The following is an 8,346-nucleotide window of genomic DNA, read 5'->3' as shown; positions in this document are numbered from 1 at the left end:
CGAAAGGTGCGCACGGTTTAAATGAACTCGTCGTCGAGGGGGAAGGTAGGGTGGTGGAGAAGGTATTTATGCGCGGCGGTGCGCGGCGCACGAAAGCCACAAGGTCGGGCCGCATTAATAAAACAAACACAATGTACGACGCAATTCTGCATACAAGTAGGCTGTCCGTCCCCGAGGCGACGGTTTCCACGTACGATCGACAGCTACTATCTCGAGAGTGCTGGACACCGTTCGTGCCTCGCCGTTGTCTCTATATATCCCTTGGCCCCGTGTGTCTCGTCTCGTCTCGTCTCGTCTCGTCTCCTCTCTCTCTCCTCCTTGGTCGTTTTCTCCTCTCCCTTCTTTTCCCTGGATCCTCCTCGATCTTTCCTCTCTCCTACGAATCGGGTTTCGCACGAACCTCGTAAAATCTTGGCTAACGGTAACTATACCTACCTTTTTGAAACGACCTCCGCGTATAGCCTACTAAATTATCATTAACCTCTTGGAATAGGGATCGGATAGGTTTCTCTTAAACCCGTTGTTTCGTCGAGTTTTCTTTCGGTCGAGGAGAGAGAGAGAGAGAAAAATGGTGCGTCGGGATGATCGATGATCCATCCGTCCGTCCATTCGGCCGAGCTTCCTCCACCTTTTAGAGAAGATCCTTTTTATAGGATCTGCATTCGCGACTGCACCGGCGCCTTCCTCCTCCTCCTCTCTCTTTCTTCAAATTTGAAACGCGTGGGAGGAGAGAAATTTCAACACCCGACTCTTTTCAGATTTCCGCTCACGGATCGTGGAGGAATACCCGGTGAAGGTTTTAGTCACGGCTGATTTTCTCTTCTAAGCATCCACGACGACGTCGATCTGGTTCTGTCGATGATGTAACGACGGCTCGAAATGTCGTCGGCCTTCCAGGCATTCGTTCCCTCTAGACCCCGGCGGAATCCGAACATCCAGTCTTTCCCTTCGCTCCTTCGTCCCTGGCACGTTTCCTCATCAACGTTTCGTAAGCTCGAATTCCGACAGGGTACCCTCTTCTTCTCCTCCTCCTCCTTCGCCGCGTTTCTCCGTCCATTTCGCGTGATTTCACATCATTTTCGGCGACTCGAAATATACCCATCATCCTTCCAACCGAGGAGGAGGAGGAGGAGATCATCGATCCTTGGGGTCAACGAGCGTGGTCGTGAAACAGCTATATATCGGAGAGATTTAAAAAAACTTTCTTCTCCTCTCCTCGTCGAAATTCAAACCTACGGACCTATCTATCTATCTATCTATCTATTTACCCATCCATCCTACGTACGTACGTACATACGTACGTACGTACACGATCGTACTATGTCCATTTACGCAATCGAGCGCGTTAACGCGCGAGCAGTTTCGCTCGTCTGCGAACGAGCTCCGAAAGAACGCTCGTTAAGGCGTCTCTCGTGGACACCGATGACGTCGTCGGATGAACATTGCGACACGTAGCGACAACTTGCACCGTGCTGGACATCCTTGACTACTCGCGCATGCCGTGGATGAAGAAAAAAAAAAGAATAAGAAAGAAAAAGAAGAAGAAGAAAAAGAAAAAAAGGAGAAAAAAAAGAATCCTCGTCGATCTCGATGAGTGGAAAGGAAGAAAAGAGAAAAATCCGTATCGATCTCTCCATGTCTCGATCGATGGAAAGGAAAAGAAGGGGGAGAAGAGGGGGGTAAGGAAGAGAGGAAAAGCGAGAAAAAGCTTCTCGTCTTTTCATAAAGAGAGAGAGAGAGAGAAGAAGCGTCATCGGATGGATACTTTCTTCCATTAGAAAGCGAAACGGGTTAACGAGCGTATTTTCTTCCGGGCTGTCTCGAGGCGAGGAATCGAATCGCGACGACGATAATAATAATAACAACAACAATAACAGCAGCAGCAGCAACAAGGATATTAATAATGGTAATGACAATAATGCGTCGAATGGTTTTTCTAAAAGTGAGGTTTGCGTACAGAGGTGTGCTGCGATGATGTAGTAGTCGGATGGAAGTTGCGACACGAGCTGCGCAGCTCGCACGGATGGCGGCCATCCTTGACAGCTCTTGGCTCATTCCAACCACGGTAAAACTCTCCGACCGCACACGCCCGACCGACTCTGACTAACTCTTCGCCTCTGGATTGCCGTGTGGGTCGTCCGACTGCCAACAACACCCATCCGTCCGCGGAAAAACCGTCGTCGTACGTCCACATTTTCACTCTTATTACTACCAATTTTAAATACCGAGATTAAGATTAACAGGGCAGATAACAATACACTTTCTTTCTTACACGTTCTTCTTCTTTCACATTCTCACCGATTTTTCCATTCGAGTGCTCGTCTTTCGTTCTCGATTTATTAAGAAAGTTGTACATTACACGTATGTATGTATATATATGTGTGTGTATGTATCGGAGATTGGAGACTCGAATTTGGAATTTGTCGGCGCTGAGGCAAGTTTTGAGGCGAGGAACGGGAGCGTCGCCGTCGTTGTCGTCGGGTCGTCGAGTTTGTAGTGGAATCTTACCGGCGGCAGTAAATCTCGCAAGAAAGTCGATCTCGCTGACCCTGATTGGACCCCGCTCGTTGTGGACGTCGACGGTCGATCCTCGAGACGTATCGGGGATTCGTTTCGCTTTTAATTTTCTACGGAGGATGAGGACGAGGAGGGGGAGAGGAATTATTTACCACGCGTCGCCAACTCGACTTGTCGAAAATTTGAGCGTCGATCGTCCGCCGCTCCTCGGGGACGACGTTGACCTTTTAGTCGGCCGTGTGCCTCTTCTCTCCTCCCCCCCTTTTATATATATACATATATATATACACAAAGTGAAACGAAATCGAGCACCGATTATCGCGCCAGGTGGCGGAGGGGAACGGAAGAGGCGGCCCGTGTAAAAAGCAACGCGTATACGCAACTCCGTTATATATTTTCCGGCTAATTAGCCGACACGGTGTACCTAAGGTGCGCGAGATCGGAGGTGAGATAGAGAGGAGGAGGAGAGGCAGGTGAGGACGAGCGAGGCGTCGCGACCTTGCGATTCGACGCAAGGTTTCCAAGGTTCGCCGTTGCTCCGGGACGCGAATTTGGGACGCGAATTCGGTCGAGGCGGGTCGGAAAGTGGAGGAAACGAAGGCGACGAAGGCTGTCCTCGTAACGCTACGAAACTCTCCGCTCGTCGCAATGTTTGCATACGCTTTGCGTATCGCGAACCGGTTACATTTTTTTCCTTCTTTCTTTCTTTTTTTTTTTTTTCTCCTTTTCCAACGGCGCAATACGTCGCACGATTGCATTTTTTCCCCTTTTCTCTCTCTCTCTCTTCTTCTAAGGCCGATGCAAATGGAGCGCGCGGGAATGGAAGGAAATTGGACGAACCGCGAGAAAAACTCTCCTAGAACATTCGAGAGAGAGAGGTGAAATTCGTTCGGAAATCGAGAGAAGAGGGAAGGGAGAAGGATTACGCGTAATCATAAGGAGGGATAAATATAAATATAAACGCGTATTCCGCGCTCGGCCGACCTTTGACCACCACGTGGAAAATAACGCATAAATTTAAATGACACGTTTTATCGGCGGCAAAACGAGTTCACGCTCGAAGGAGGCCTCGGTGGCACGGCCGGTGAGCGTTGGGCGTGCTCTGTGTGCATACACGCGTGCGTACAGCGGCGAGGCTCGCGCCGACACCTGTGTTGTTCACCGGTGGAGCTCGCCTATCGCGGGCACACTCGCACACAGGCGCGCGCAATACCGCCGTTCAATATCGCCGCGACACCGTTCACTTTAACCGCGCGCAACTTGCGCGCAACCCGGTAAGCCACCGGTAAACCAGTATTCGTCAAATCGGGAGGTGTGTCCCGTTCCCCCCCCGCGAAGGGGAGCCGAGAAAACTTTCGAAAACGCCGGCCATCGAACCGTTTTCCAGAAAATTTCCCCTCCCCCCGTAGAGAAGGACGAAGACGAGGACGGTCGAAATTTCTGTGCCGTATCTGTGCCGCGCTCGGATGCCGGCAATTTAACCTTGACACGCACGTGACACGTTAAGAGCCATCGATCGGCATCGCAATATATATGTATATATATATGTATATATGTACATATATATATACACGTTTCTGCCGCAATTTCGAACGTGTCGCGAACGTTAGGCACGCGCATTATCATATCGTTAATATCTTATCCTTTGACTTTCGTATCTTCGATACGCGTGTAATTGGTAGCGCTTTGGATGTAACGTTCGGCTCTCGCTCACACCCGTAATTGCACGCCGTTCGCGCTTCGAGACTTGGAGGTATCGCCGGCTCTCGCCACTCTCTATTGCAGCGCGCCGTTTCGAATATCATTAACGCTCCGTTAAATAGAAACGTATATATATATATATATATATATATACATATATATCTCCTTGTACGGTATAGCAGTATCTGGGATACTCTTGTTCGAAAAGTGTTTGAAGAGGAACGAGGACGAGAAAGTGAAAATTTTACGTTTCTTTTTTTTTTCTCTTCTTCCTCTTGTTTCTTTCTCTCTCTCGATCTCGGTCTAGGGGACGACTATTCGCAGGTATTACAGGGAAGTAGTAGTGGAGGGAGGATATGCAGATCGTATGGTAATCGCGTGCCGCAAGACGAGCGCAACTTGTGTCGCGTTGCACCTCGGAGAAAAAGGAGGAGGAGGGAAAGGGATGATCCGAACGATCTCTTTTTTCGATTCGAGAATGATCAACGCGCGGGAACAATGCGCTTGATGGGGAAAAAAAAAGAAAAAAAGAAAAAGAAACAGCATTTGCACACCCGCATCGACCCGACTGCCACCGATTATAATCCTGTTATCCGCCGACGAGAATACGATTTACGACACTTCTCTCTCTCTTCTCTCTCTTTCCTCGTGTTTTTCTCGATCAAGTATCAGACTCGCGTTAAACGTTCTCTCTCTCCTCTATGAAACGTAAATAATCGGCGAGATCGAGAATGGAGTGGGGAACTCGACGATACGATATAAATGTACGAATTTTCAAGATGGAAGAGGAAAAGCAGAGAGAGATTTCCACCGCGCGCGTCCGATTTTTTCCCGATCTCGTGGCGAGGGCAGAGTACGTTACAGAGTACCGGCCCATGGAAACTGGTTTGCTTACGTTGGCGTTTCTCGCGGTTGAAAGGACGAGCGACGAAAAAAGAAAAGAAAGGAAAGGAAAGGAAAGGAAAGGGAAAGAAAAAAAAAGAAGAGAGAGAGAGACTTAACGAAACGGGAAGGGCAGGTCGTGTCACATACCGGATTTTCCGGTATATCTAGACGTAACTAAGCGTGCTCGAGCGAACCGGGACGGGGGAACAGGTACGGCGCAGGAAGCCGGTATAGCCACGCTACGGTATATACGTGCTCGTGACTTTTCGCGATACGCGTTTTGAATTAAGCGGCTCTTGTCCTCGCGCGATTTTACACGCCGGCAACCGGCCCCTGCCTCCCCTCCCCTCTCCCGGGGGCAAGTGTCAACCGAGAACGATCTCGAGAACTCGACTCGTCGTCGCTGCTCTGTTCTTGTTGTTGCTGCTGCTTCTGTTCCGTGCTCGGCCGTAATTTGCAAAACTTGGCCATCGATCGATTTTATCGAAACTACCCTCCCTCTCTCTCTCTTTCTGGTAAATCGTGGTCGAAAATATACGCGATACACGATTCGATGGCAATCGGGTGTTTGATCGACGAAACATCGTAAATAAATCAACGATCGCTCCTTCTTTCGTGCTCTGCGCACCGATTTACGTCTTCTCTCTCGAACGATCGCTCCAACTTGTACTCGAATGGAAGAAAGGAAGAGATTTCGAGAGAATTTCGAGGGAAGAAGAGAGGACATAGACGTAGGATTATACAGGGATGGTTAGAGGAGCGGTTTTCGCGTGGTGGAGCACGAGAGCGGTGGTCGGCTAGAGCTGGCCGATCGGCGGATTAATTATTTATGAGGCGTGTTTCGTTCATTCATTAAAGGATCTCGGCTCGAGATCGTTATGACGTGATAATGTCTTAATTAACGATGGTTAATGAATCCCTATCGCGGGGGGGGATCGTTTCGCTTTATAATGCAAGCGGCGGCGGCGGCGGTGGCGGCCTCTAAACGGCGAATTAACCCACCGGTTAATAAACGAAGCGAAGAAGCACGTGCTCTTTCTCCGGGGATCGGGTACACGGGTTACGGCCAAGACCCGCATATTTCCCGAACGAGCTCTTCGTGGTTAACGCGTTTAGCTCCGGGTACCAATCGCGCAATCTCTCGCAACCTGTCTACCACCACCTCCTCCTCCTCCCTCTTCATTCCTCGTGTCCCGTTCTTCTTATTCCTCCTCTTCTTGTCCTCGGTTCGATGGCCCGCACGATTCTTCGTGTCCACGCTTTCGACCTCCTCCTCCTCCCGTAATGTCCCTCCAATTGATTCGTTTCATCCTCCTTCTTCCGTTACTCTCTTCGTAGTTGACGCGGTTTCGAAAGGAAACGATCGGAGGCAGCGGATTCTGGTTATTTAAATCGGATCGTGGCGGCGAAACACGAAGCGGCGCATGCGATTCGAGGGGAGGAGGGGGGAACCAGTCCTCGTGCCTCGTGCGCGTTTCGTTAAAATGGTATCGCGGATCGCTTCATTAATTACTCGGATACTCCATATATTTATCTTTCCTTTTCTTTTGACCAGCGATCGGTATCGGTATTTTTATTTCGATCCGCGTCGCTAGATCGTCCGATAATTAATAGAGAAATTATCCTCTTGCGTATCCAATTATCCCAAATTGGGGGAGGAATTCGAATTTCACGGAAGGAGGGAGAAAGCGATCTTTTTCTTTACACGATAAAAATAAAAGGGAAAAGAAAGAAAGGAGAAGGTTTCGATTCTTTTTTTCCCGTTCCCTTTTCTCGCTTCCGTGCCCCCCTTTCGGTGCCGATAATTCTATTATCCACGGTTTAATGTACAATTAACCGATCACTTAAGGGACTGACGTTACGCCGAGTCACGATGTCTTATTAAGCCTCTACCATCCGTGGAGCACGCACGGCGAGCCGGGGCCCGAGCCACTTTACCTTCTATTAGACACCCACCGGGGTTCACGATCCTCCTCCTCCTCCTGCTCTTCGCTGAATCGCGATTTCGAGGATAAACTCCTTCTCCTCTTCATACAATCGTTCAAAGACGAGGCTGTTGGAGATTAATTTCGTGTCGTTGCGACGGAAATCAAGGAAGTCGAGAAGAGAGAGAAGGTTTGCAGGATGGACGTTGCCGCGTAACGAGTAGCTCCTTGACGGGTAGTTGGCGCGAATCGGCGAGCGGGGATCGGCTAATTTAGGAGTCCATAAAATTGGCCGGTCCTTTGGTCCCTTGTCTCGAGTGCCCGGATCCCTGTTTCTCCTTGGAAGCCCCACCACCCGAGACGCGCACCGTGTCGTATACCGGGTCCCTAACGGGCCCACACCGATGATATTTCAGTGTTAATTGCGCCCCGTATCTACCGTTCCAGACCCGGGGCTCACTTCTAATCTCGGCTTCATTAGGGGCCCCGACGAGCACCGAACTATTTTCAGATCGGGACACACGAATGCTGCTCCTCCCCGACGAGGGAGGGAGGGACGAGGAGAAAAGGAGGAGAGCGGAGGAGGGTTTAGTTGTTGTTGTTGCCGCTGTTGTTGTTGTTGCGTGGAGGCGCTCAAGAAGATACGTGTGAGTCTCGTACGTGTGCGAAAGAAGAAGAAGAAGAAGAGGAGGAAGAGGAGACAGGGAGGAGTGGAGAAGGAGAGGCCATCCCCGATTTCCATTTTAATTGAAGTCAACGCAACATCATACTTAATGCCAGAAACGCGTCAGAAGCTCCAATTAAAAGGCGCAGCCGTTTCGCTTTATCGTGCATCCACCACTGCCCCCGCCGATCCTTTCAACTGTTCGATTATTCGCGGACCACGCTTCAACTCTTCTTTCTTTATTTATCCTCTCCAATTCACGATCGCGTGCAATTCTCGTGGAATTATCTTAAGATCCTTCGTTTATTCTTTACTTATAATAAAAGTAAGTTCTTTCTATCTGGAGTATTTTTTTCTTTTTTTATTTTTCGAGATCGAGCAAGATCTACGCGTACGTCGACATTTCGAGAAGAAGCGGAGCGCGGCGTCCTTCGCCTGCTCGAAGAAAAAGAGAGATCCGCGGCGATATGTCCCTCGTGTTTACGAGGAAGGATCCACCCGTGAGAGGGGGAGATCGATTTCGTCGAGCGAAATCGACGATGTCGAGCGATGTCTTGGAGAGAGAGAGAAAGGAGAAGAGAAAAAAAGGTGATCGGTGAGGTAAGAATCTGTGTCTGGCTATTCCCCGGGAATGCGGCAAGATTTATTTTTATT

The sequence above is a fragment of the Apis mellifera genome, linkage group LG10, assembly GCF_003254395.2.
Source record: "Apis mellifera strain DH4 linkage group LG10, Amel_HAv3.1, whole genome shotgun sequence".
NCBI lineage: Eukaryota > Metazoa > Arthropoda > Insecta > Hymenoptera > Apidae > Apis > Apis mellifera.
This window is presented reverse-complemented; position numbering follows the sequence as displayed.